Raw genomic sequence first — 23,442 nt, forward strand, 5'->3', positions numbered from 1 at the left:
GGAGCAGAGAACAACTGCAATGAGCTGCATTTATACTCAAGCCAAGTCTGCAATGGCTTGCACACTTATTTTCATTGGCTGAAACAAAAAGACAGCAGTAAGAAAGACGGGGGATTATATTTTTTTTTCTTTACATAAAGAACCCAGATGCATGAGTGACCCCTTGGAAAAGAAGCACCAGGAATATCAAGTCATTTGGTCACCTATATGGTTACAGACTGAAATATGGGCAAGAAATACACTTTAACTGTGTAATCTCCAGAGAGTTGGGAGTTGCTTGTTAGAAAATAGCAATACCAGTGACCACGTGTTTGATGTTCAGAGCCTGGCATGGGTGAGGGCACAGGGCAAGTCTCATGTCTTTACTTATTAAATCTAGAGGGAAACTACTGACACAAGGCGGGGTATCAATTTATGCAATTTAAAGTTTCTGTGCCACATGAACCCCAATGTCCATGGCAGCACTGTTTATAATAGCTAGGACATGGAGGCAACCTAGATGTCCATCAACAGATGAATGGATAAAGAAGATGTGGTACATATATACAATGTAATATTACTCGGCCATAAAAAGGAACGCATCTGAGCCAGTTCCAATGAGGTGGATGAACCCAGGGCCTATTATACAGACTGAAGTCAGAAAGAGAAAAACAAATCTGGTATATTAACACATACATGTGGAATCTAGAGAGATGGTACTGATGAACCTATCTGCAGGGCAGCAATGGAGACGCAGACTTAGAGAACAGACTTATGGACGTGGGGGTGGGGGAGCAAGGAGCGGGTGGGATGTATGGAGAGCAACATGGACACATATATTACCGTATGTAAAATAGATAGCCAATGGGAATTTGCCATGTGATTCGGGGAACTCAAACCAGGGCTCTGTAACAACCTAGAGGGGTAGCATGGGGAAGGAGGTGGAAGGGAGGTTCAAGAGGGAGGGGACATAGGTATACCTATAGCTGATTCATGTTGATGTTTGGCAGAAACCAACACAATATTGTAGAGTAATCATCCTTCAGTTAAAAATAAATAAATTTAATTATTAAAAAAGTTATAAAGTTTCTGTGCCAAGAACTGTGGTTTCCTGTGAAGTGAGAGTGTGCTATGGACATGTTCCTCCTGTGGAATATCAAAACAATTGAAAGGCAAATCAATAAAAAACATTTAAATTATAATTTGGATCAAATTATCTGAAGATCTATAACCACAGCTTTCTCAAATAATTTAAACATGCACATGGTGGTTATAGGAATGGGCTTCGGGGTTGAGTAGACATTCTTAAATTCATGTTACATATGCATGAGCTGGGTAAATGGGTAATATGAGGTTAATGGATTAATAAGGTTGCCTTAGACTTGTTCTGAAGATTAGGTGGCTCAGTGGTAAAGAATCTGCCTGCAAGTGCAGGAGATGCTAGAGACTGGTTCAGTCCTCGGGCTGGGAAGATCCCCTGAATAAGGAAGTGGCAACCCACTCCAGTATTCCTCCATGAAAGGTCCCATGCACAGAGGAGCCTGATGGGCTACAGTCCATAGGGTTGCAAAGAGTCATACATGATTGAGGACACACACATACACACACAGACTTGTTCTGAACATTAAAGAACATAGCTTGCAGTATTCTGGAATATAGAAAGCACTAAATAAATATTGGTAATTATTGTTCTGGAAAGCATTCTCTCAATTAAAATGCATTGAACCTAACTCTGATCTAAAATGGCTAGATTAAAATAAAATGTAAAAATCTGAGAAAATCTGTAAAAATAAATTCCTCAAAGTTTTATTTTTACAAGGTAAAGAGAAACCCAAGAACTGTGTCCTATTTTGCAGAGTAACCATTTGAAGCTTTGCTTATGCAAACATAGACAGGAAATCAATAAGTTTATTTACAAGGAATAAATATGTTACTATTTAGAAATACAGAAAGAGGATATATCAAAATTAAAGTTAGCTAAATTGTGAGGTTCTTATTTCCCCTAAAAATAGGTTCTTATTTTTTGGCAATCTAGCCATCATAGGTTATCTTTTAAATTGTTATTGATCAGTGTATCAGTGTATCTTTATGTGATCATAAATATAAGCTCCTTGCTTGAGAGTTCTAGGAGCAGAAAAAAAATACATAATTAAAATGTTAGAAGCAGCTGTCAATACAAATTCTAACCAAAATTAATATAAAATTTCTCTAAAGCTAAAATCTGTCAGTGAACATAACCCTACATCCAAAAGTCCACTTAAGCATAAGTTGTGCAATATTTCATCTAGTGTTGTTTTTAATGTAAGGTTCACAGGCAATTGTATTTGTTCAGCAGCCAGAGGGTCTCTTTCCAAAACAACTCTGCACTCTTTTTGGAGGCCAGCACACCATTCAGCCTCCTTAGTGGACTTGTACTTTCTTTCACCACAAGGAAGCAGAACAGAAAGAGAGAGCTCTGGGTTTCACAAGGGACCTTTCTATATTCTTTTAAATATTGTTTCATTGTTCAGTAAATCTTTTTGCATCTTTTGAGTTTTGGAGCCCTCTTCTGGACATTTTTGTTTCACAATCGCGACTTCTCTAAACTAAGCACACGTGTGGCTGACATGTTGTACACAAAATGGAATCAAAAACACAATTTCTGACCGTTAAGGGCAATACTATTTCTAATGCCTTAGGAAAACTTGTTTGTTTTTCCAACTAAATAACTATGCAAAACAGGAGTCAGTTATTTCCTAAGCTTGAGCCTATTTTTCAGGGAGGTCCAGAAAGTTTGCATTCCCTCTGCAGTTAGAGAAGGTCTTATGCATTTTAAAAACAAGGGCATATAGGACTTCCCTGGTGGCCCAGTGGTTAAGACTTCATCTTCCACTGCAAGAGGCGCAGGTTCGATCCCTGGCCGGTGAGCCAAGTCCCACGTGCCTGGTGCCAAAACACCAAAACATAATGTAACAAATTAACTAAAGACTTTTAAAATGGTCCACATCAAAAAAATTTTAAAAACAAAACAAGGATATCTGACATTAAAGTATGCTGCTAACTTGCAGCCCAGGACTCTGAGTATCAACTATTAGCTCAGGTCTCTGTGGATAAGTACTCTGCTGAGCAAAGGGGCTGAAAAATCAATGTATCCACACAACCCTAGGTGCTGCTCACTAGGGACATGAAGTCTGATGATGCAAATCAGGCCATGGAGAAATCCAAGTTCACCAGAGCCCTTGGGCCTGTGCAAGACCCCTGTAGACACTATCATTCTTACTCCATCACTCCATCATTCTTACCCAGGACCTTCCCAGAGTGCTCAAGCGAAGAGAGGCATCATGTAACTAGTGGGAAGTTGCTGTATAACACAGGGAGCTCAAGCCAGTGCTCCATTATGGTCTAGAGGGTAGGGAGGAAGGTTCAAGAGAGAGAGAATATATGTATGCTTATGGTGTACATTGCTGTACAGCAGAAACCAACACACTGTAAAGCAATTATCCTCCAACTGAAAATGAATTAAAAAAAATACCATTATCTCTTGTTATGATAGGTACCATATATGGAATGCTACGGTAAAGAGGCTTTTGAGGAAATGACTGGGGGTAGGGGTGCATCTTGTCCCCAGGTCAGGGTACTAGATTCTCCTTCAGGCTCTCCTACCACCTGAGTGCTAGACCTAGGCTGTATCTAAGCTTCACGTTTAACATAAGAGAACTGGGTCATAGGTGGTTCCTGATGTTGCTGCTGGCTCCTGCTGTGTACAGGATGCTCAAGCAGATGATTGAGATGAAATCAACTGTAACAAATGTTTGTCCAGTCTTCCCATCACTCCTAGCAACTGGACACATCTGTGTGAACAAACTAAAGGCAAAAGAGGCCAACAGAGGACATCTCACTGCATGATGAAAGTGCTCATCATCAAGCTGTTAGAATGATTCTAAAAGTTTGGCCTAAGGGTTGTGGGAGAAGCAGTAAGCCTTGTTAACAGGTTGAGAAAGAGCCCAGGTTGCACTTAAGTTCTTCTGATTTGGGCAGATATTCTCAGACATAGAAGTGGAGTGGTGGGAGGGAGTGTTAATATCAACACCACATCTTTATTAACAGCCTCATTGCTCTTGTCAATGCTGTTTGCTAACAGGTTAATTCTTTTGGCAATGTTATTTTCTAACAGGTTATTTTATTCTGACAACATGGTGAATTTTGATAAAACATAGTCTTTTACACCCATGAGGATCTTTAATTCTTCAAAAATGAGGTAGAAAGACAGTTTAGTAATGCCAGTTTGAGACAGCATGCTGGAGTACCAAGCTCAAAGCAATTCCTTAAGAAAAGAATAAATTGAATATGTTTCTCTCTACTGTTCATTTTTTAACATCACAAAAACTTTCACTTAAAGATAACCAAATATTTTTTATTGTAATCTTATTCTATATTTACCCCATTCTGCTTAAGGGAAAGAGTAGATCAAGCATTGGAAATGCTTCTCAACCTGAGACATATTTATCTCTTCACTGTGCCCTTTCAACTCACCAGTCCTTAAGCATGCATCCAAGACCTTCAAAAAATACAAGGAACATCTTTGCAGATTTTCCATAATGCAGGATCCATATAGGTAATTCTTGCACAAGTAAGAAGAAAGCTACATGAATTTCAAGTGCTGGAAATGAAACATGTCACACATTTATTATCATCTCATTCTACATATGTTAATTATATTTAAACATCAATCACATAATTTTGACAGAAATTGATTATAAAATGATAAGGGGTACCCCTTAACTTAAATAATTGTTTCTGTGCAACATAGTTTGTGGTTGTGATGTTAAGTCTTATAGGACAAAGGGTCTATGGTGGTAGTTTGTCTTATTGCTGTTTAGGAGCAGAATGTATTTAAAGTGGGTCTCATATAAATTTAGCCATGAGGAAATTCAATAGAATATACCCCAGGACAAGATTGAAAACAATTTTTAATTAAGTCTGATTCTTGACTGGTGTCTGTTTTAACGATGCCTGATATAGGGCAACAGATGTGGAGGCACTGCAGTTGAGCAAGCTGGTGGTGCCGCACATGGGACTTGATAAATACTGGATGAGGAGCAGGAAGGCAATGTTGACATATTTATTGCTTTTGCCTTGGGAAACTAAAAATACATAAATTACTTCAAAAAAAAAAATAGGACAGCCTTTAAAAACATGACAGAAGTCCCAAAAGCCAAAAAAATAAAAATGATAAATCTGACTGTATAAAACTACTTCTTCATGGTCAAAACAAGAGTTTGGAAGGTCCTCTGGCTATTAAGCATCAGGGTCTGGGATGGGTAGGAGGATGAGCATTTTTTGATAAAGAGGCTGAGGGAATATATATATAATAACATTTCCTTAAAGAACCTAGGAATTTTCTTTGAAATTTCATATTTTGAATTCTTGTAAAAGTTCTTTATTATGATGTCTTGCTTTTACATACCTAATGCTAAGTCCTAAGGAGGTTTGTTGGAGGAATGTTCCACCCCTCTCCACTACTTTGCTTTTTGTCCCACATAAAAAAGTTCCCAAGTTCTCTTTGTTCTGTACTTGTATATGTATTGTGCAAAGTCATATCTGGAAGATGTATGTTTTGCATTTCCTTAATCAGTCCATCCTAAAGGAGATCAGTCTTGGGTGTTCATTGGAAGGACTGATGCTGAAGCTGAAACTCCCATACTTTGGCCACCTCATGCAAAGAGTTGACTCATTGGAAAAGACCCTAATGCTGGGAGGGATAGGGGGCAGGACGAGAAGGGGACGACAGAGGATGAGATGGCTGGATGGCATCACCGATGTGATGGACATGAGTTTGGGTAAACTCCGGGAGTTGGTGATGGACAGGGAGGTCTGGCGTGCTGTGATTCATGGGGTCGCAAAGAGTTGGACATGACTGAGCAACTGAACTGAACTGAAACATTTGCTTGATCACTTTATTTTGCCATGTGGCTGTATTGTTTACTTTTGAAAAACATGCATGTTTTCCTCTCTTTTTTCTTTAATTTGGTAAAACTGCTGTTAAGTCTTCTCATAAAAACAGCTTTCATTTTTATTAAGCTTTCCTATTGTTTCTTTCATTTCTTTTTCATTTATTTTTGTTCTGATCTTTATAATTTTTTTCCTTCTGCTAATTTTGGGTGGGAAGTCTTTTACTGTATTGCTGTGCTCCATATTTTAGTAACTTTCACTATCTTAATCCTAAGAAATATTTTTATGTCCTTTGTGTTGAAAAGGTACACCAAGAAAGGAGATCTCAATTTTCCCCCTACTTTGCACAAATTTTCTGCACACAATTTTCAGAATACAGTAAAATAAGCATCTGTCTTTCAATTTTAAATTTTCTTTGTGATATATGCTGTTTTTGCTTTTAAAAAGTAGTCAATTCAAAAAGTGTGTAACTTAAACCCTAAGTACCTTATTATTCATGCTTTTAAGTAAATTAGTATATTTCTTATGTATTCTTACATTGTTTTCACACTGAACAAGAGTAATCGTGTATTCCTTAACATTTCTAATCCCCAGTCCACATTTAAATTTCCCAAACTTTCCCCAGTCCTCTGTACCAGGTGCTGTTTTTCCAGCTGCCATCTGACTGAGAGCAAACATTGTGCTGGATTGCCAAGGTCAAATTTCATCCAAAACACCCAGAGGTTACAAAAGAATAGAGGTAAAAAGGCAGTCACTGACAAGTCCAAACGTCTGTGTGTGCTAAGTTGCTTCAGCTGGGTCTGAGTCTTTGGACCCTATAGACTCTAGCCCACCAGGCTCCTGTGTCCATGGGGTTCTCCAGGCAAGAATACTGGGGTGGGTTGCCATGCCCTTCTCCAGGGGATCTTCCCAACCCAGGGATTGAGCCCCGGTCTCTTGTGTCTCCTACAATGGCAAGTGATTTTTTAAAAGATTTATTCCCTGGTGGCTCAGATGGTAGAGAATCTGCCTGCAATGTAGGAGAAGACCTGGGTTCAATCCCTGGGTTAGGAAGATGCCCTGGAGGAGGAAATGGCAACCCACTCTGGCATTCTTGCCTGGAGAATCCCATGGACAAAGGAGCCTGGTGGGCTACAGTCCATGGGGTCACAAAGAATCCACACGACTGAGAGACTAACATTTTCATTTATTTTAACCGAAGGATAATTACTTTACAATGGGCTTCCCTGATAGCTCAGTTGTAAATAATCCGCCTGCACTGCAAGAGACCCCAGTTGGATTCCTGGGTAGGGAAGATCCACTGGAGAAGGGATAGGATACCCACTCCAGTATTCTTGGGCTTCCCTTGTGGCTCAACTGGTCAAAAATCTGCCTTCTATGCAGGAAACCTGGGTTCCATTCCTGGTTTGGGAAGATCCCCTGGAGAAGAGAAAGGCTACCTAACTCCAGTATTCTGGTCTTGTATAATCCATGGGGTCACAAAGAGTTGGACAAGACTGAGGGACTTTCACTTTCACTTTCGCTTACTTTACAATATTGTGATGGCTTCTTGGCAGGTGACTCTACCACTAGCGCCACCTGGAAAGCCAGTTCCAAATGTCTAAAAGAGAGGAAATGCTGCCAGTCACATGGAGGGGAAGGCGTGGAGGATAACGGGAAATGTAGTCTTGAGTCCAGATGATCATCGCTCAGCACTCTGGGAACTGGTCCTCTGGGCTCCTAAAGCAAATGTGCCTTCTCAGCCCTTCTCCTTCCTTCTAACAGCTGGGTTCTTGGGATGACGGTTTGGAAGTTTAAGCCTTACGCAGATGCAAAGCACGCAGGCCAGCGTGAGAGCGGTGAGGGGTTGAGCCTCAGGGTGTCTGGGGGACTAGTATGGAGATGTGAACCTTTGCTGGAGTGGACCAGAGTGGCGGTCCGGAACCTGGTGGTGGAACATGCAGCCTTCGGGCGCGCTCCAGCACCTGTGGTCTGTGGAAAGGTGGGGCTGAACGCGGTCCGGAGCAAGCGCTTGTTTGGATGGGTGCTCTCGGAGATCCTGTTCCTGACCCTGCCTGCAGCCCCAGCGGGAAAAATGCCTGCCTACCAGCTTGAGAGGGGAAAGCGCATTTGTATAGCGTTGACAAAAAATATGCCAGAGAGAGCTGTGAAAATTAATAAAAAGGAATCCTTATTTACAATGGAATCGGGAAGCCTGAAGGAAGAACTCTCACTCAAGTACCACTCATTTTTAGTCTGCGTAACCAGCACAATAAGGGAGATAAGTTATTTTGATTACAGGGAGCACAGTTCCCACATAGAAATTTCATCTTGTGCTTTTAAGAAAAGGGAGGAAAATTTCTCCTTGTCCAGCAACAGTCCCAGCCAATAAGTCTGAATTCTAGGTCTCCTTTAATGAACTCGTGTAAAACAATCTTCCTAATTTCCTTCTAAAAGCTTATAAAAGCTGACCTCTCTTTGGCGCTCCAGACTTTCCTATACTTTTAAAGCTTGCATGCCACAAGCTGTAGTTCCTCTGCCATTCCCAAATAAACCCATTTTGTTGGTAAAATAACTAGCTGTTTTATTTATAGGTTGACAGTGCAGGCAGTGGGTGTGCAGTGGAGGCCACACTCCACAAAGACACAGCAAACTCCAACTCTGTCACCTGTAACTGGAGGTAAGAAAATCTGGATAAGAGGTCACTTGTCTGAAAATGAGGACATTAATAACGACTACTAAATGGCATTCCTCTGAGAGTTAGGTAACTGTTTAGCCAAGTGCCAGATGAAGATATCAGCACACCCTTTGTTCCTGTGAGAAATCTCAGTTTCAGGTTGGTGAGATGAAAGCCTGAGGCGGCCAATGATTTGGCCACAACCCTAGTCCCTTTTACTTGCTTTCTATGGATTTTCTAACTCAATGGGTAAAACATTACTATGATAGTGGATAAAAATGGAGCCTGAGTCTGTTTTCTACTGTTATAATTTTAATGAAAGAGCAGTACTTTATCTTTTTATATGCTTTAATCATCTGTTGCTGCTGCTACTGCTAAGTTGCTTCAGTCATGTCCAACTCTGTGCGACCCCATAGACAGCAGCCCACTAGGCTCCTCTGTCCCTGGGATTCACCAGGCAAGAACATTGGAGTGGGTTGTCATTTCCTTCTCCAATGCATGAAAGTGAAAAGTGAACGTGAAGTCGTTCAGTTGTGTCCAACTCTTAGTGACCCCATGGACTGCAGCCTACCAGGCTCCTCCGTCCATGGGATTTTCCAGGCAAGAGTACTGGAGTGGGTTGCCATTGCCTAATCCAATCATCTGTTAGTTTTTCTATTTTTTTAACTGATAGAAAAAAATTTAGAAATCTATAGATTTATGTCCCTATAATCATTTCAGTAACTTGTATGGAAAGTTTCTGTTGGTTCTACACAATTATTCCTTTTTTTTTTTTTTCCCAACAGCCAAAGGGTCTTATTCCTATAAGAAACCTGCTTCCCATTTGGGGTGATGAGATTTTGTGAAAGTGAATCTGGGAGCTGTAAGGCAGGACAGATCTCTTAACCTTAATACTCTTTCTTTCCACCCAGCTGAATCTTCACAAGTGTCCAAGAAGGACACTATACAAACACAAGTAAGCTTTTTATTCATTCTCCACTTTGTGTTTTGATGGATTTATAAAGTTTATAAAGAGTCTATACATTCAGAAAAGTAGAAATAGATATACATCAAGTTAAGCTTTAGGAAAAACATACAGTCTTTTATTATTAATTCTGATTTTTACTGTTAGGATGTTAGTAAGCATCCTTTAAGTATAAATAGAGTATCTCCTATTATAGTATACTAAAATGTTATTTTAGTGATGAATATGCAATATTATGTTCTGGTTGTCCCAAATGTGAAACCAGAATTTCAAGGTCTGAAGGTGAGCTTGGATTTTGTGCTGACAGTGTACATTAAAAACTGTGATTTGAGGCAGGGATCCTCACAGGAGGTGAACAGTGGGAAGGCAAGTGAAGCTTCCTCTGTGTTTATAGTCACTCCCCATTGCTTGTGTTACCACCTGAGCTTCCTGTCAGACCAGCGGTGGCATTAGATTCTCATAGGAGGTTGAACCCTACTGTGAACTGTGCACGTGAGGAATCTAGGTTGTTCACTCCTTATGAGAATAAAATGCCTGATGATCTGAGGTGGAGCTGAGGTGGTAATGCTAGTGCTGGGGAGCAGCTGCAAATACAGATTATTGTTAGCAGAGAGATTTGACTGCACAGGGACCATAATAAATCAGCTGCTTGTAGACTCATATCAAAACCCTATCAGTGAGTGGCAAGTGACAAGCTGCAGCTGATGGCAGGCTTTAAGTCAGAATCCGACACATTTTAGTTCATGCATGGCCCATCCATTATTTTATTTACCACTTCTGTCTGTGTGTCTTTCCCACACTGTACAGTTACAGTTTTGGTAAGCCCAGAAACTAACCCTAGCCAAAATGAGTAAAAAACAAACATCACTGGGGAGCTTCTTTCAAAGGGGGAAGACCCAATGATGAGACAGCAGAAGACTCTAAGACAGCCAACAAAAAGAAAGCTGCATTTAAAAGAAAATACCAGGAGTCCTACGGGTTAAAATTAATTATGAGTTCATTGCAACAGATGATTAGATGATTCACATTCTCCAAGACTGCTTTCTTTTAGTATAATATGTCTTAACTGGTGCCAGGAGCCAGCATGGGAGTTCCCACCCATGACAAGGTCATGCGGGAGAGGCCTGACGGGCAAGGCGGGTCAGGGCTCGAGGGGCCCCCAGGACCTGCCTGAGCGTCTACCCCAAAACCAGAATCTGTTTTACTATTTTACGTCTTTCACCAACTCCTCTGACATTTACGGGGGGCTATTCCCCGACCACCTTTCTCTGTAAGAAAATCAACTTAGAGCTCTAGTTAATAAGTCTCTGGGGTATAATAGGTGTGTTCCAATTCAAACCCCTCAGAAAACTTTCTAACTTGCCTAACAGGTTTCCGGACTCTTACAGCTATGCATGTGATTGTTCACAGCCTCCCAACCACTAGAGGCACGAGAAGCTTAAGATATTCTAACAATGCAGAGCTTCTTGGGGAGTTAGAAATTATTAAAATAGAACTAGTAGAGGATTTCTTTGTTGAGCTAATGCTTGCTGCCAAGTTTCCATATCCCATACCCACTGTGTCCCCAGGAGTGTATTGATTAATATAGTTGGTATATAGAAATATAAGTAGTAGCTTTGATGTTAATCAACCTTAGACTCTTGAGTTAATAAATTCTTCCCTTGATTATCCCCCACTGCACCTTTGCCCTATAGGAATGCAACTCTATCTAGTGCCTTCAGGGAGTGGCACCAAACTTTAAGAAAAATCAGCTTTGGAGAAAATAAGTTGTTCTGGTTGACTAACCTTTATCAGAAGAAGAATGTTAGCAGGTCTCCTGACCAGAAGATGATGTAAACCACTTAAAGCCTTTGCATATGATAAGTTTGCAGAAAGAAAGCCTGGTTTCGATAAGGGTCAAGGATTGCTGACCTTGCATGACTTTGCACCCCCTATTATCTTCTATGTACAACTTAGGGTATAAAAGCTCCTTTTGAAAATAAAGCTACAGAGCTTGCTCATCAGGCTTGGTCTCCCCGTGTCATTCTTGTTTCCGTTTCTCTCCTATTCTTCTCTGTTCTTCCTTCAGGATGAATAACTGGAGCGTGAGGGCCCTCTGAGACCACTTACTTGCCCGGGCTTCTAAGACCCACTCGAGAAGGTACCTAAGGTAGGGCACCTTCTGCTATTCGAGCGGGCGCCTGTGGCCTCCATGGTCAGTGCAAACCTGGTGTCACAGGTTTTATTGGCTTTCTGAGTAAACCAGTTAGATCAAGCCTCTGTTCTCTCCCTTTTATCTATCCTCTTTTTGCCGACGCCATCATCCTGAGGGAATCCCTGGATCCAACCGGGACTAGACCCTGGTAGACTGGCTATACAGTGAAGTCATGAAACCTTCAAAACTGCTTCCCCACGTGGAAACCAAGCACCTGCATTAAAAGATAAGCCTTTGGAGTTTTTCAAAGGAGAAAAAAAATGGGAACACAAAGAACAGAAGCACTTATAGAAGGCCACCACTTCATCAAACATGTCTGCACTGAGAGCATCATTCTTACTGGCTAACCACATCACCAAAGCTAAGAAGCCCTTTACTCTTGGCAAAGAGTTGATCCTGCCTGCTGCTAAGGACATTTGTCGTGAACTTTTAGGAGAGGCTGTAGTTCAAATGGTGGCACATATTCCTCTTTTGGCTGGCACCATAACTAGATGAATTGATGAAATAGCATAGGATTTGAGGCAAAAATGTTAGAAAGGATTAATAAGTCACAATGGTACACAATCCAGGTTAACAAGTCTACCAATGTTGCTAACAAGGCAACAGTGCTTGTTTTTGTGCAATATATTTTCCAGGAGGATGTGCCTAAGGATATGTTATGTGCACTTTTGTTGCCAACCAACACCACAGCTGCAGAACTATTGAAGTCACTGAATTATTATACATCAGGAAAACTAAATTGGTCATTTTGTGTGAGTTTATGTGAAGAAAGCTGAGCGCCAAAGAATTGATGCTTTTGAACTGTGGTGTTGGAGAAGACTCTTGAGAGTCCCTTGGACTGCAAGGAGATCCAACCGGTCCATTCTAAAGGAGATCATCCCTGGGTGTTCTTTGGAAGGAATGATGCTAAAGCTGAAACTCCAGTACTTTGGCCACCTCATGCGAAGAGTTGACTCATTGGTAAAGACTCTGATGCTGGGAGGGATTGGGGGCAGGAGGAGAAGGGGACGACAGAGGATGAGATGGCTGGATGGCATCACTGACTCGATGGACGTGAGTCTGGGTGAACTCCGGGAGTTGGTGATGGACAGGGAGGCCTGGCGTGCTGCGATTCATGGGGTCGCAAAGAGTCAGACATGACTGAGCGACTGAACTGACTGAACTGACTGATGCACAAACAGAGCAGCTGCCATGACTGAATGGCTTTCTTGTTTCACCACTTAAGTCAAAAAGATCAGTTCTGAATGTAAACCTACACACTGTGTCATCCATACAGAAATGCTGGCTAGCCAAAGAATGTCACCTGAACTTAGCAACATTTTGCAGATGTGACTAAAATTATCGACCACATTGAAGTACATGCCCCTAACTTACATCTGTTTGTGCAGCTCTATAAAGAGATGGATGCAGAACACACACATCTTCTCTTGAGATGGCTTTCTAGAGGCAGATCACTGGCCAGGGTTTTTGAATTACAAGAGCCGTTCCAGAGATTTCTTTTAGAAAAACAGTCACCACTGGCAGCACATTTCAGTGACACAGAATGGGTTGCAAAACTTGCTCACTTGTGTGACATATTCAACCTGCTCAGTGAACTCAATCTGTCACTTCAGGGAGAATGACAACTGTGTTCAAGTTGGCAGATAAAGTGACTGCATTAAAAGCAAAACTGGAATTATGGGGGAAATGAGTGTACATTGGGATTTTTTTGACGTGTTTCAAACATTAGTAGAGATTTTGAAAGAAACTTAGCAAGGACCTTCTTTCTCCCAACTCATTGATAATCACCTATCTCAGCTTTCAAATCAGTTTGAGCATTACTTCCCAACCACAAAAGACCCCTAAACTGGGAAGGGATGGATCCATGACCCATTTGTGAATAAGCCAGGTGAATCAACTTTGTCTGTGCTAGAAGAGGATCAACTGCTTGAAATTGCAAGTGGCAGTGGCTATAAAAGTATGTCTGAGACAACTTCAAATCTCCATTCATTCTGGATAAAGTCAAGGCAGAATATTCTGAAATTGCCACTAAAGCATTGAAAAGCCTGCTCCCATTTCCAACATCTTGTCTTTGTGAAGCAGGTTTTCTGTGGTGACAGCAACCAAAAAAAGATTACAGAGTAGACTGGACATAAGGAACAAACTTCTGGTGTCACTGTCATCCATTACCCCTAAATGGGACTGATAGTTGCAAGAAAACAAGTTCAGGACTCCCACTGATTCTGCATTATGGTGAGTTGTATAATTCTTTCATTATATACCACAATGTAATAATAGAAATAAAGTGCACAGTGAATGTAATGTTCTTAAATCATCCCAAAACTATTCCCCCCACCCCAGTCCATGGAAAATTGTCTTCCATGAAACTGGTCCCTGGTGCCAAAATAGGTTGGGGACCTCTGAGACATATACCCAACATTTTGGGCCTTCTGCTTATGCACATCCTGTCATTCTAAAATATTGAGGGGAAGGGACAAGAGATTCTGCTCCTGCTAGAATCCCCATTCCTATCTACCTGTATCCTCTGTAATTTTCACTGTCAGTTTATCATACCCTTCAATTTTTTTTATTTATGAAGAATCAATTAAATATGAATTTATTTTCTACCCATTCTTTGCAACACTTATACTATATATTCTTACTGTAAACTTTGTGTTTTCTTTTCCATAAATATAACCCAGACACTTTGTGTTGATATTCAGTGAGCATCATTTTTTTTAACAGCTATATAGCAAGACATCATCTAAAGGCATGATAGGTTACTTAATCAGCCTTGTACTGAAAGACATTTGAGTTGTTTATAATTTTATATATTCCAGTGGGTGAAACTATGGGTTAAAATTGTCAGAGGTTAAATTTTCACTTTGTTAAATATTGTATAATTGTCCTCCATAGTGTTTGTTATATTTGTATTACTGCATGCAAAGTGTTTATTCATAATTGAGATGATCACCTAATATGATCATCACCTAATATGTTCCATGCACTGTTGTAGTTACTGGGTAAACACAAACAGTAGACAAAAATCTCTTCCCTCATTTGCTTATATTCAGGTGATAGGAGATAAACAATAAACTTAAAAGACTTACTGCTGTTTGATAATTGATTTGGAAGAAATAAAACTAAAAATGTGTTGGGAAAGATCAAATTTAATTTTAAATAAGACCGTCATATAGGCTTCCCTGAGAAAATATTTGAAAGTTGTCAAAAATACTTTGACAGTTGTGAGGGAAGACTTTCAGGCATCCAGAGAATACTTCAAGCTGAGGAAACTGCAGTTCAAGTACTGTGAGGCAGGCTGGTGCCAGAGGTGACCTACAAACAGCAGGAACAACAAGCAGGCCAGCCTGGCTGGGGAATAGTTGAAAAAGTAAAGGAGCACAGATGGTGCAGGGCATTGAAGGCCATCACAGTTCTCACTTTGCATAATACTTTGGAGATTCACCCATGTTGTTGCATCATTTTTCCAGTGAGTAGATTTATTTATTAACTAGTTAATGGACATTTGTGTTGTTCCCAGCTTATTGTTATAAACTTCCCTCTCAGAACTGCTACAGTAGCTCACATAAGGTTTGGTAAGTTCTGCTCTATTTTTTAATCTCAAATATTCTTGGATTTTTCTTTTGATATTTTAGTTGACACATTGGTTATTCAAAGTGTAGTGTTTAATATTTACAATTGTAGATTTTCCAGCTTTCAAGTTACTGATTTCTAATTTTATACCACTGCAGTCAGAAAAAATTACTTGTTATTGATACTAATCCAAACATGGATCCACTTGCATGATGCCAATCTGCAAGTGTGGCACGGGAGTGTGGTAGAGGAATGTACACTGTTCATTGCATGATATCCAGTGTGAAGCCAAACAAGAATGGGCAGATCATCCTCAAAAAAGATTCAGCTCTACCAAGCCTGGAATGAGCCTGAGTTGTTTTGCTAATATAGCTGCATGGCAGTGAAATCTGAACAAGTAGTAAGAACTACTAATTCATTGTTTTGCTTTGGGTCCATGCAATATTGTACCAAATCATAAACATAACGTATTGAAAACAATAGATAATTGCAATTGGTTTTTGTGAGACCCCTGAAGGCCTCTGCTTTTGAGGCTCTATTTGTAGCAGTAAAATGCCTCAATGATTAGCAAAATATTAAAATAATGCATCTCAGCCAAACTTCCACTTGCAGCTCCCTGATTTCAAAGGGTCTTGGCACATGTTGGTGGTTTCTGATCTAAGACAAAGTATATTCTCTCACAGCATTTACAGAGGTACCATAATTACAGCCCAAATTTGGCCTCTACAGATGCCTTGCTATAACACAGCTTTCAATGGGATTCATATCATTATTTAGGTGTGTTACTATATTATATACTTTTCTTTCAATAAACTGTAGATTTGTGAGTAGTCATTGTGGGCTCTGTGTAATTTCTTTAGAATTTGAACCCATGTTACATGACACATTTAGTATAGCTACCTGTCAAACACACACACACACACACACATACTACATGGAAAAGAAAAACATCAGTCTCTTAAATATAATTATAAATTTAACCTCTCTGTGTGCATGTTGTTGCTGTGATGTCCAACTCTTTGCGACCCTATGGACTCTAGCCCACCAGGCCCCTGTCCAGGGATTCTCCAGGCGGCAAGAATACTGGAGTGGATTGACATGCCCTTCTCCAGGGGATCTTCCTGACACAGGGATTGAACCCATCTCTCTTACGTCTCCTGCATTGGCGGGTGGATTGTTTACCACTAGTGCCACCTGGGAAGCCCTTACCCTCTCTGTTGCTCTTCAATTTTATCTTGTAGATACAAGTATTCATCTCATCTGACCTTACCACAGCCTGAAAAACTCTTTTTTATTGCAGTTTTAAGTAGCAAGAGTTTCATTAAGTAAAGCCAAAGTACAGACCTGAGAAAGAATGAGTGGTTTGTATGGAAACCAGCAGCAGCCTGGTTTTCATTTTTATATGGCATATCTGCTGTAACAAAATCTCTCAGTTGTCATTTTTCTAACCTCATTTTTTGCGATACAGTCCCTTGATACAGAATTCTGGGTTAACTTTTTTGTGATGAGAAAGATGTCATCCACCAGGTTGTTTCCAATGTATAATAAGGTCTCTATATTCCCTCCAGAAGCTTTATTAAAAAATAATCTGTTGTAATTTGTCATGCCAACTCAGCCTATTGATACCTTCCTTTGTTTCCTGCCAAGAATGCCTGGGCAAGTACATTTAATGTGTTGACAAAGTGAACTCCACAGACCTCTCCCACCATCAGCACTGGGGATGATTTTATGATTGCGCCAGCCCTTTTGATTTTAATTATGATTATAGGACACAACACAGCAAGAAACCATCAGGCAACTTTGAAGAACAAGGTTTTTTACTCACAGGTCCTTGCAAATACATGGCACATGGGGGCCACTCATTGAGTTGTGTGGAGAATGGGAGGAAGGGCACACATGGGGATCTCTGTTAATTAAAATTAGGAGGGTGTGGTGTCAATAGTTTCATGGGTTCACAATTTTATGGTGAATATAAATGATAGGAGTTGGAATTAAGGCATGGGAAAGCACTCCAGTGGGTCAGTTATAAAGTTACCCAGAAAAATCTTTTCCTTTATATATATGTTACTTTGGATGCTAAGGGTCTTAGTTGCAGAACACAGGAACTTCAATCTTCATTGTAGCATATGAACTCTTAGTTGCAGCATCTGAAATCTAATTCCCCAACCAGTAATACAACCTGGGCCCCCTGCTTTGGGGGAATGGGGTCCTGGCCACTGAATCACTAGTGAAGTACCCATCCAGTACTTTCTAAAAGGGAAATTCTATGGGCAGGGCAGTCTGTTTCCTCCATTAGTAATTTTGCTAATAGCTCTGTCACACCACTGGCAATACCTTTGAGATGTATGTCTTTAAAATTGATGCCAGGGCAATCAGAAGCTTTGTGTAGGCACTTATACTACAATCCACCCTATGATGCCAAGAAATCAGATTTAATGGTGAGGACATTAACAGTCTTGGTAGCAAATAAGCTAAGTCAGGGGTAGATACCAAGAAAGTATGCATCTGATTTTGATTATGATAACAAATCTGATAATTACAGTTGTCGGAAATTCAAACTGAAAAGGTACAGCCACGAAAATGCATCATTACTCTTGGAGGCCTAGGGAATCTGTTGAAAGGTGTGGATAAAATTATGGAATATTTTATTGTTTTGGACCATGTAAGTCTGAACTTGTCTTAAACTAGTGATGAACATGCAACAAGTGGTCCCAAGGAGGGCAAAAACTGCTTTTCCTTGGCCAGAAGACAATCTAGGGCTGGGTGGCTATCCAAAACCACTGGAGCAACAAACACACGGGACTGTTGCACAAGGGAGAGGGTTTCATGGAAACTTTGTGTATGTTTGGTTAAGACTGACAAAGTTGTATATTGGCCCAACCTACCCAATTTTAGGTGAACAGAGCCAGTACTCTCATGCCCAATTCAGTCAGAGTAGAATGCCAAAACCCAATGAAATGAAAATGGTTTTTTGTCAGTGGTAGACAAGCAGAAAAGATGTCCTTTTTATTATAGGGGACTGGAATGCAAAAGTAGGAAGCCAAGAAACACCTGGAGTAACAGGCAAATTTGGCCTTGGAATACAGAATGAAGCAGGGCAAAGACTAATAGAGTTTTGCCAAGAAAATGCACTGGTCATAGCAAACACCCTCTTCCAACAACACAAGAGAAGACTCTACACATGGACATCACCAGATGGTCAACACCGAAATCAGATTGATTATCTTCTTTGCAGCCAAAGATGGAGAAGCTCTATACAGTCAACAAAAACAAGACCAGGAGCTGACTGGCTCAGATCATGAACTCCTTATTTCCAAATTCAGACTGAAATTGAAGAAAGTAGGGAAAACCACTAGACCATTCAGGTAAGACCTAAATCAAATCCCTTATGATTATACAGTGGAAGTGAGAAATAGATTTAAGGGACTACATCTGATAGAGTGCCTGATGAACTATGGACTGAGGTTCGTGACATTGTACAGGAGACAGGGATCAAGACCATCCCCATAGAAAAGAAATGCAAAAAAGCAAGAGGGCTGTCTGGGGAGGCCTTACAAATAGCTGTGAAAAGAAGATAAGCGAAAAGCAAAAGAGAAAAGGAAAGATATAAGCATCTGAATGCAGAGTTCCAAAGGATAGCAAGAAGAGATAAGAAAGCCTCCTTCAGCAATCAGTGCAAAGAAATAGAGGAAAACAACATAATGGGAAAGACTAGAGATCTCTTCAGGAAAATTAGAGATACCAAGGGAACATTTCATGCAAAGATGGGCTCAATAAAGGACAGAAATGGTAGGAACCTAACAGAAGAAGAAGATATTAAGAAGAGGTGGCAAGAATACACAGAGGAACTGTACAAAAAAGATCTTCACAACCAAGATAATCATGATGGTATGATCACTCACCTAGAGCCAGACATCCTGGAATGTGAAGTCAAGTGGGACTTAGAAAGCATCACTATGAACAAAGCTAGTGGAGGTGATGGAATTCCAGTTGAGCTATTCCAAATCCTGAAAGATGATGCTGTGAAAGTGCTGCACTCAATATGCCAGCAAATTTGGAAAACTCAGCAGTGGCCACAGGACTGGAAAAGGACAGTTTTCATTCTAATCCCAAAGAAAGGCAATGCCAAAGAATGCTCAAAATACCACACAATTGCACTCATCTCACACACTAATAAAGTAATGCTCAAAATTCTCCAAACCAGGCTTCAGTAATACGTGAACCATTAACTGCCTGATGTTCAAGCTGGTTTTAGAAAAGGCAGAGGAACCAGAGACCAAATTGCCAACATCCACTGGATCATCGAAAAAGCAAAAGAGTTCCAGAAAAACACCTATTTGCTTTATTGACTATGCCAAAGCCTTTGACTGTGTGGATCACAATTAACTGTGGAGAATTCTGAAAGAGATGGGAATACCAGATCACCTGACCTGCCTCTTGAGAAATTTGTATGCAGGTCAGGAAGCAACAGTTAGAACTGGACATGGAACAACAGACTGGTTCCAAATAGGAAAAGGAGTACGTCAAGGCTGTATATTGTCACCCTGCTTATTTAACTTATATGCAGAGTACATCATGAGAAACGCTGGGCTGGAAGAAGCACAAGCTGGAATCAAGATCGCCGGGATAAATATCAATACCCTCAGATATGCAGATGACACCACCCTTATGGAAGAAAGTGATGAGGAACAAAAAAGCCTCTTGATGAAGGTGAAAGAGAAGAGTGAAAAAGTTGGCTTAAAACTCAACATTCAGAAAATGAAGATCATGGCATCTGGTCCCATAACTTCATGGGAAATAGATGGGGAAACAGTGTCAGACTTTATTTTGGGGGGCTCCAAAATCACTGCAGATGGTGACTGCAGCCATGAAATTAAAAGATGCTTACTCCTCGGAAGAAAAGTTATGACCAAAGTAGATAGCATATTGAAAAGCAGAGACATTACTTTGCCAACAAAGGTCCGTCTAGTCAAGGCTATGGTTTTTCCAGTGGTCATGTATGGATGTGAGAGTTGGACTGTGAAGAAAGCTGAGCACCAAAGAATTGTAGCTTTTGACCTGTGGTGTTGGAGAAGACTCTTGAGAGTCCCTTGGACTGCAAGGAGATCCAACCAGTCCATTCTGAAGGAGATCAGCCCTGGGATTTCTTTGGAAGGAATGATGCTAAAGCTGAAACTCCAGTACTTTGGCCACCTCATGCGAAGAGTTGACTCATTGGAAAAGACTCTGACCCTGCAAAGGATTGGGGGCAGGAGGAAAAGGGACGACAGAGAATGAGATGGCTGGATGGCATCACTGGCATGATGGATGTAGGTCTGTGTGAACTCCAGGAGTTGGTGATGGACAGGGAGGCCTGGCGTGCTGCGATTCATGGGTTCGCAAAGAGTCTGACACGACTGAGCGACTGAACTGAACTGAGACAAGCAGATTAGGAAACAGGTGCCATGTGTCCCTAGGTTCACATCTCCAGAGGCAGGAAGAGGGATACAAGGGTGCACTTGGTAGGTAGCCCAGGGCCAGTGAATCAGAAGCCTGAGGTAGAGTCATGGACTGTGTGGGATTCTCACACTGTGGGATTACAGTGCAATCTAAAGGTGACCATTCTTACTGTAAAATATTCACTGGGCCTACAGTGAAACCTGGATTTCATGTCTGTCTGTGCTGAGTTTCAGTGGCATGGTTAAACGGGTACATGACCAAGATTTGTGTCTGGGCAAAGACTTACCAAGGAGGTTTGAAGGTTAACCTCAAAAGGATCCTTTAAGAGCTACTGGGGTAGAAAATGGGTGCAGCATGTAGCTGAAGGGTGGCCAGGTAAAAGACATCATTTGTTAAGTGGAGTTGACTGAAATTGAATATGTCAGCAGGGTAACCACTTAAGGTAGAGTATCAGTTCAATTCAGTTCAGTCCACAGTCCAGTCACTCAGTCATGTCCCAACTCTTTGCAATCCCGACTGCAGCACACCAGGCTTCCCTGTCGATCACCAACTCCCAAAGCTTATTCACATCCATCAAGTCAGTGATGCCATCCAACCATCTCAACCTCTGCTGTCCCCTTCTCCTTCTGCTTTCAATCTTTCCCAGCATCAGGGTCTTTTCCAATGAGTCAGTTCTTCACATCAGGTGGCCAAAGTATTGGAGTTTCAACTTCAGCATCAGTCCTTCCAATGAATATTCAGGACTGATTTCCTTTAGGATCAACTGGCTGGATCTCCTTGCAGTCCAAGGGACTCTCAAGAGTCTTCTCCAACACCACAGTTCAAAAGCATCAATTCTTTGGCGCTCAGTTTTCTTTATAGTCCAACTCTCACATCCATATAGGTAAAGTATAAGAGACTGTATGAGATTGAAAAGTCAAACAAGAAGCCTAGAAATTTCTGACTTCAAAGTATGGGCAGCCCGCTTAGCTACTGGGTATAAATGTTGGTAGTATTTGCAAACCATCTTGCCAGTGATGTGGAAAGTGTAGGGGAAGTATAGTGGATGAGGTTGTGAATATAAGCAGTAGTCCTGGTAGGGAATGGTGGTGGCCAGCAGGCTTCATGGTTGGGAATTCTCATGTAACCACAGTAAACTGGAAGGTCCCGGGGAGCAGGTGAAAGCAGGGAGTCTGAATAAGTAGTACTTCTTGGCAGGAAAGTTATCTGCTTCTGACAAGAGACTGTAAGTACAGTCTGACAGGCATATTCGTATTAGGTAAGCTGTGCTATCAAGCCATGCCCAGAAAGTTTCTACATGGGTTTTAAGTTTATGAAGGAGTTACTGAATCTCCTCAGGAGCTTCAGAAGGCAATAGCACAGATGTCCACAATACTTAAGAGTTGTTCATTAATTTTTTTTGCAACACTGTATTAGGGATTAGAGCCATTGCTTTGTCAAAGGGCCCAGCAGTAAGGCCAGGTAAGAACCAAAGGGCTGGATATATATGAAAACAGCCAATATGCAACAAGTTTGTACTGTGCTGTGCTGAATAGGTCATGTCCGACTTTTTGTGACCCCCATGGACTGTAGCCTGCCAGGCTCCTCTGTCCATGGAATTTTCCTGGCAAGAATACTGGAGTGTGTTGCCATTTCCTACTCCTGGGGATCTTTCCCACTCACCAAGTTTATTGCACACAATACAGGTTAATCACAGCAGTGAACATTCAAAGGGGATAATGAACCACACCAAGGAGAAGTTGAAGAAAGAAATGTTTCAGCACCAGCAGCAGTCTCTGGTCGAGTAATGAGTCTATAGAGACAAGCAGGAGTGGAAAGTCGCCTCTTGCTCCCACACTTAATCTAGAAGCATCAGTCTGAACAGCTGTGAGTATGATAGAGAGGGGTCATCTAGCAAAGTACCTGCAAGTTGCTGAGTTGAGTGGTCTCATTTGAAGGAGTCTGCCACCAGGGCATAATGGTTACACCCCAAGGGGTCACCACATCTCTTATTAGCTGCTCCTTTTGACTCACTGAAGTCTTTTCTTGGATCTGGTCAAACAAATTCCCTATCTAAAATTTAAAAAAAAAAAAACAGTATAGTTAATTTATAATGTTGTTTTATTTTCTGGTGCACAGCAGTAATTCAATTATATAAACACACACACACACACACACACACACACACACATATATATATATATACACACACACATACACATAAATACAAGAGAAAGAAAAACAAAACCCAAAGTCAGCAGAAGGGAAAAAAATCATAAAGATCAGAGCAGAAATAAATGAAACAGAAACAAGAAACAGCAAAGATCAATAAAATTGAAAGCTGGTCTTTTGAGAAGGTAAAATTGATCAACCTTTAGCTGAAATCATTAAGCAAAATAAAGGGGGGATTCAAATCAATAAATAAAATTAGAAACCAAAAAGGAAAAATTACAACTGACATCCCAGACATACAGAAGATCCTAAGAGACGACTAATATAAGGAACTATATGTGAATAAGGGAGAAAGCAATGGCACCCCACTCCAGTACTGTTGCCCAGAAAATCCCATGGATGGAGGAGCCTGGTAGGCTGCAGTCCATGAGGTCGCTAAGAGTCAGACACGACTGAGAGACTTCACTTTCACTTTCCACTTTCATGCATTGGAGAAGGAAATGGCAACCCACTCCAGTGTTCTTGCCTGGAGAATCACATGGACGGAGAAGCCTG

Source organism: Bos taurus, chromosome 8, assembly GCF_002263795.3.
Source record: "Bos taurus isolate L1 Dominette 01449 registration number 42190680 breed Hereford chromosome 8, ARS-UCD2.0, whole genome shotgun sequence".
Classification (NCBI taxonomy): domain Eukaryota; kingdom Metazoa; phylum Chordata; class Mammalia; order Artiodactyla; family Bovidae; genus Bos; species Bos taurus.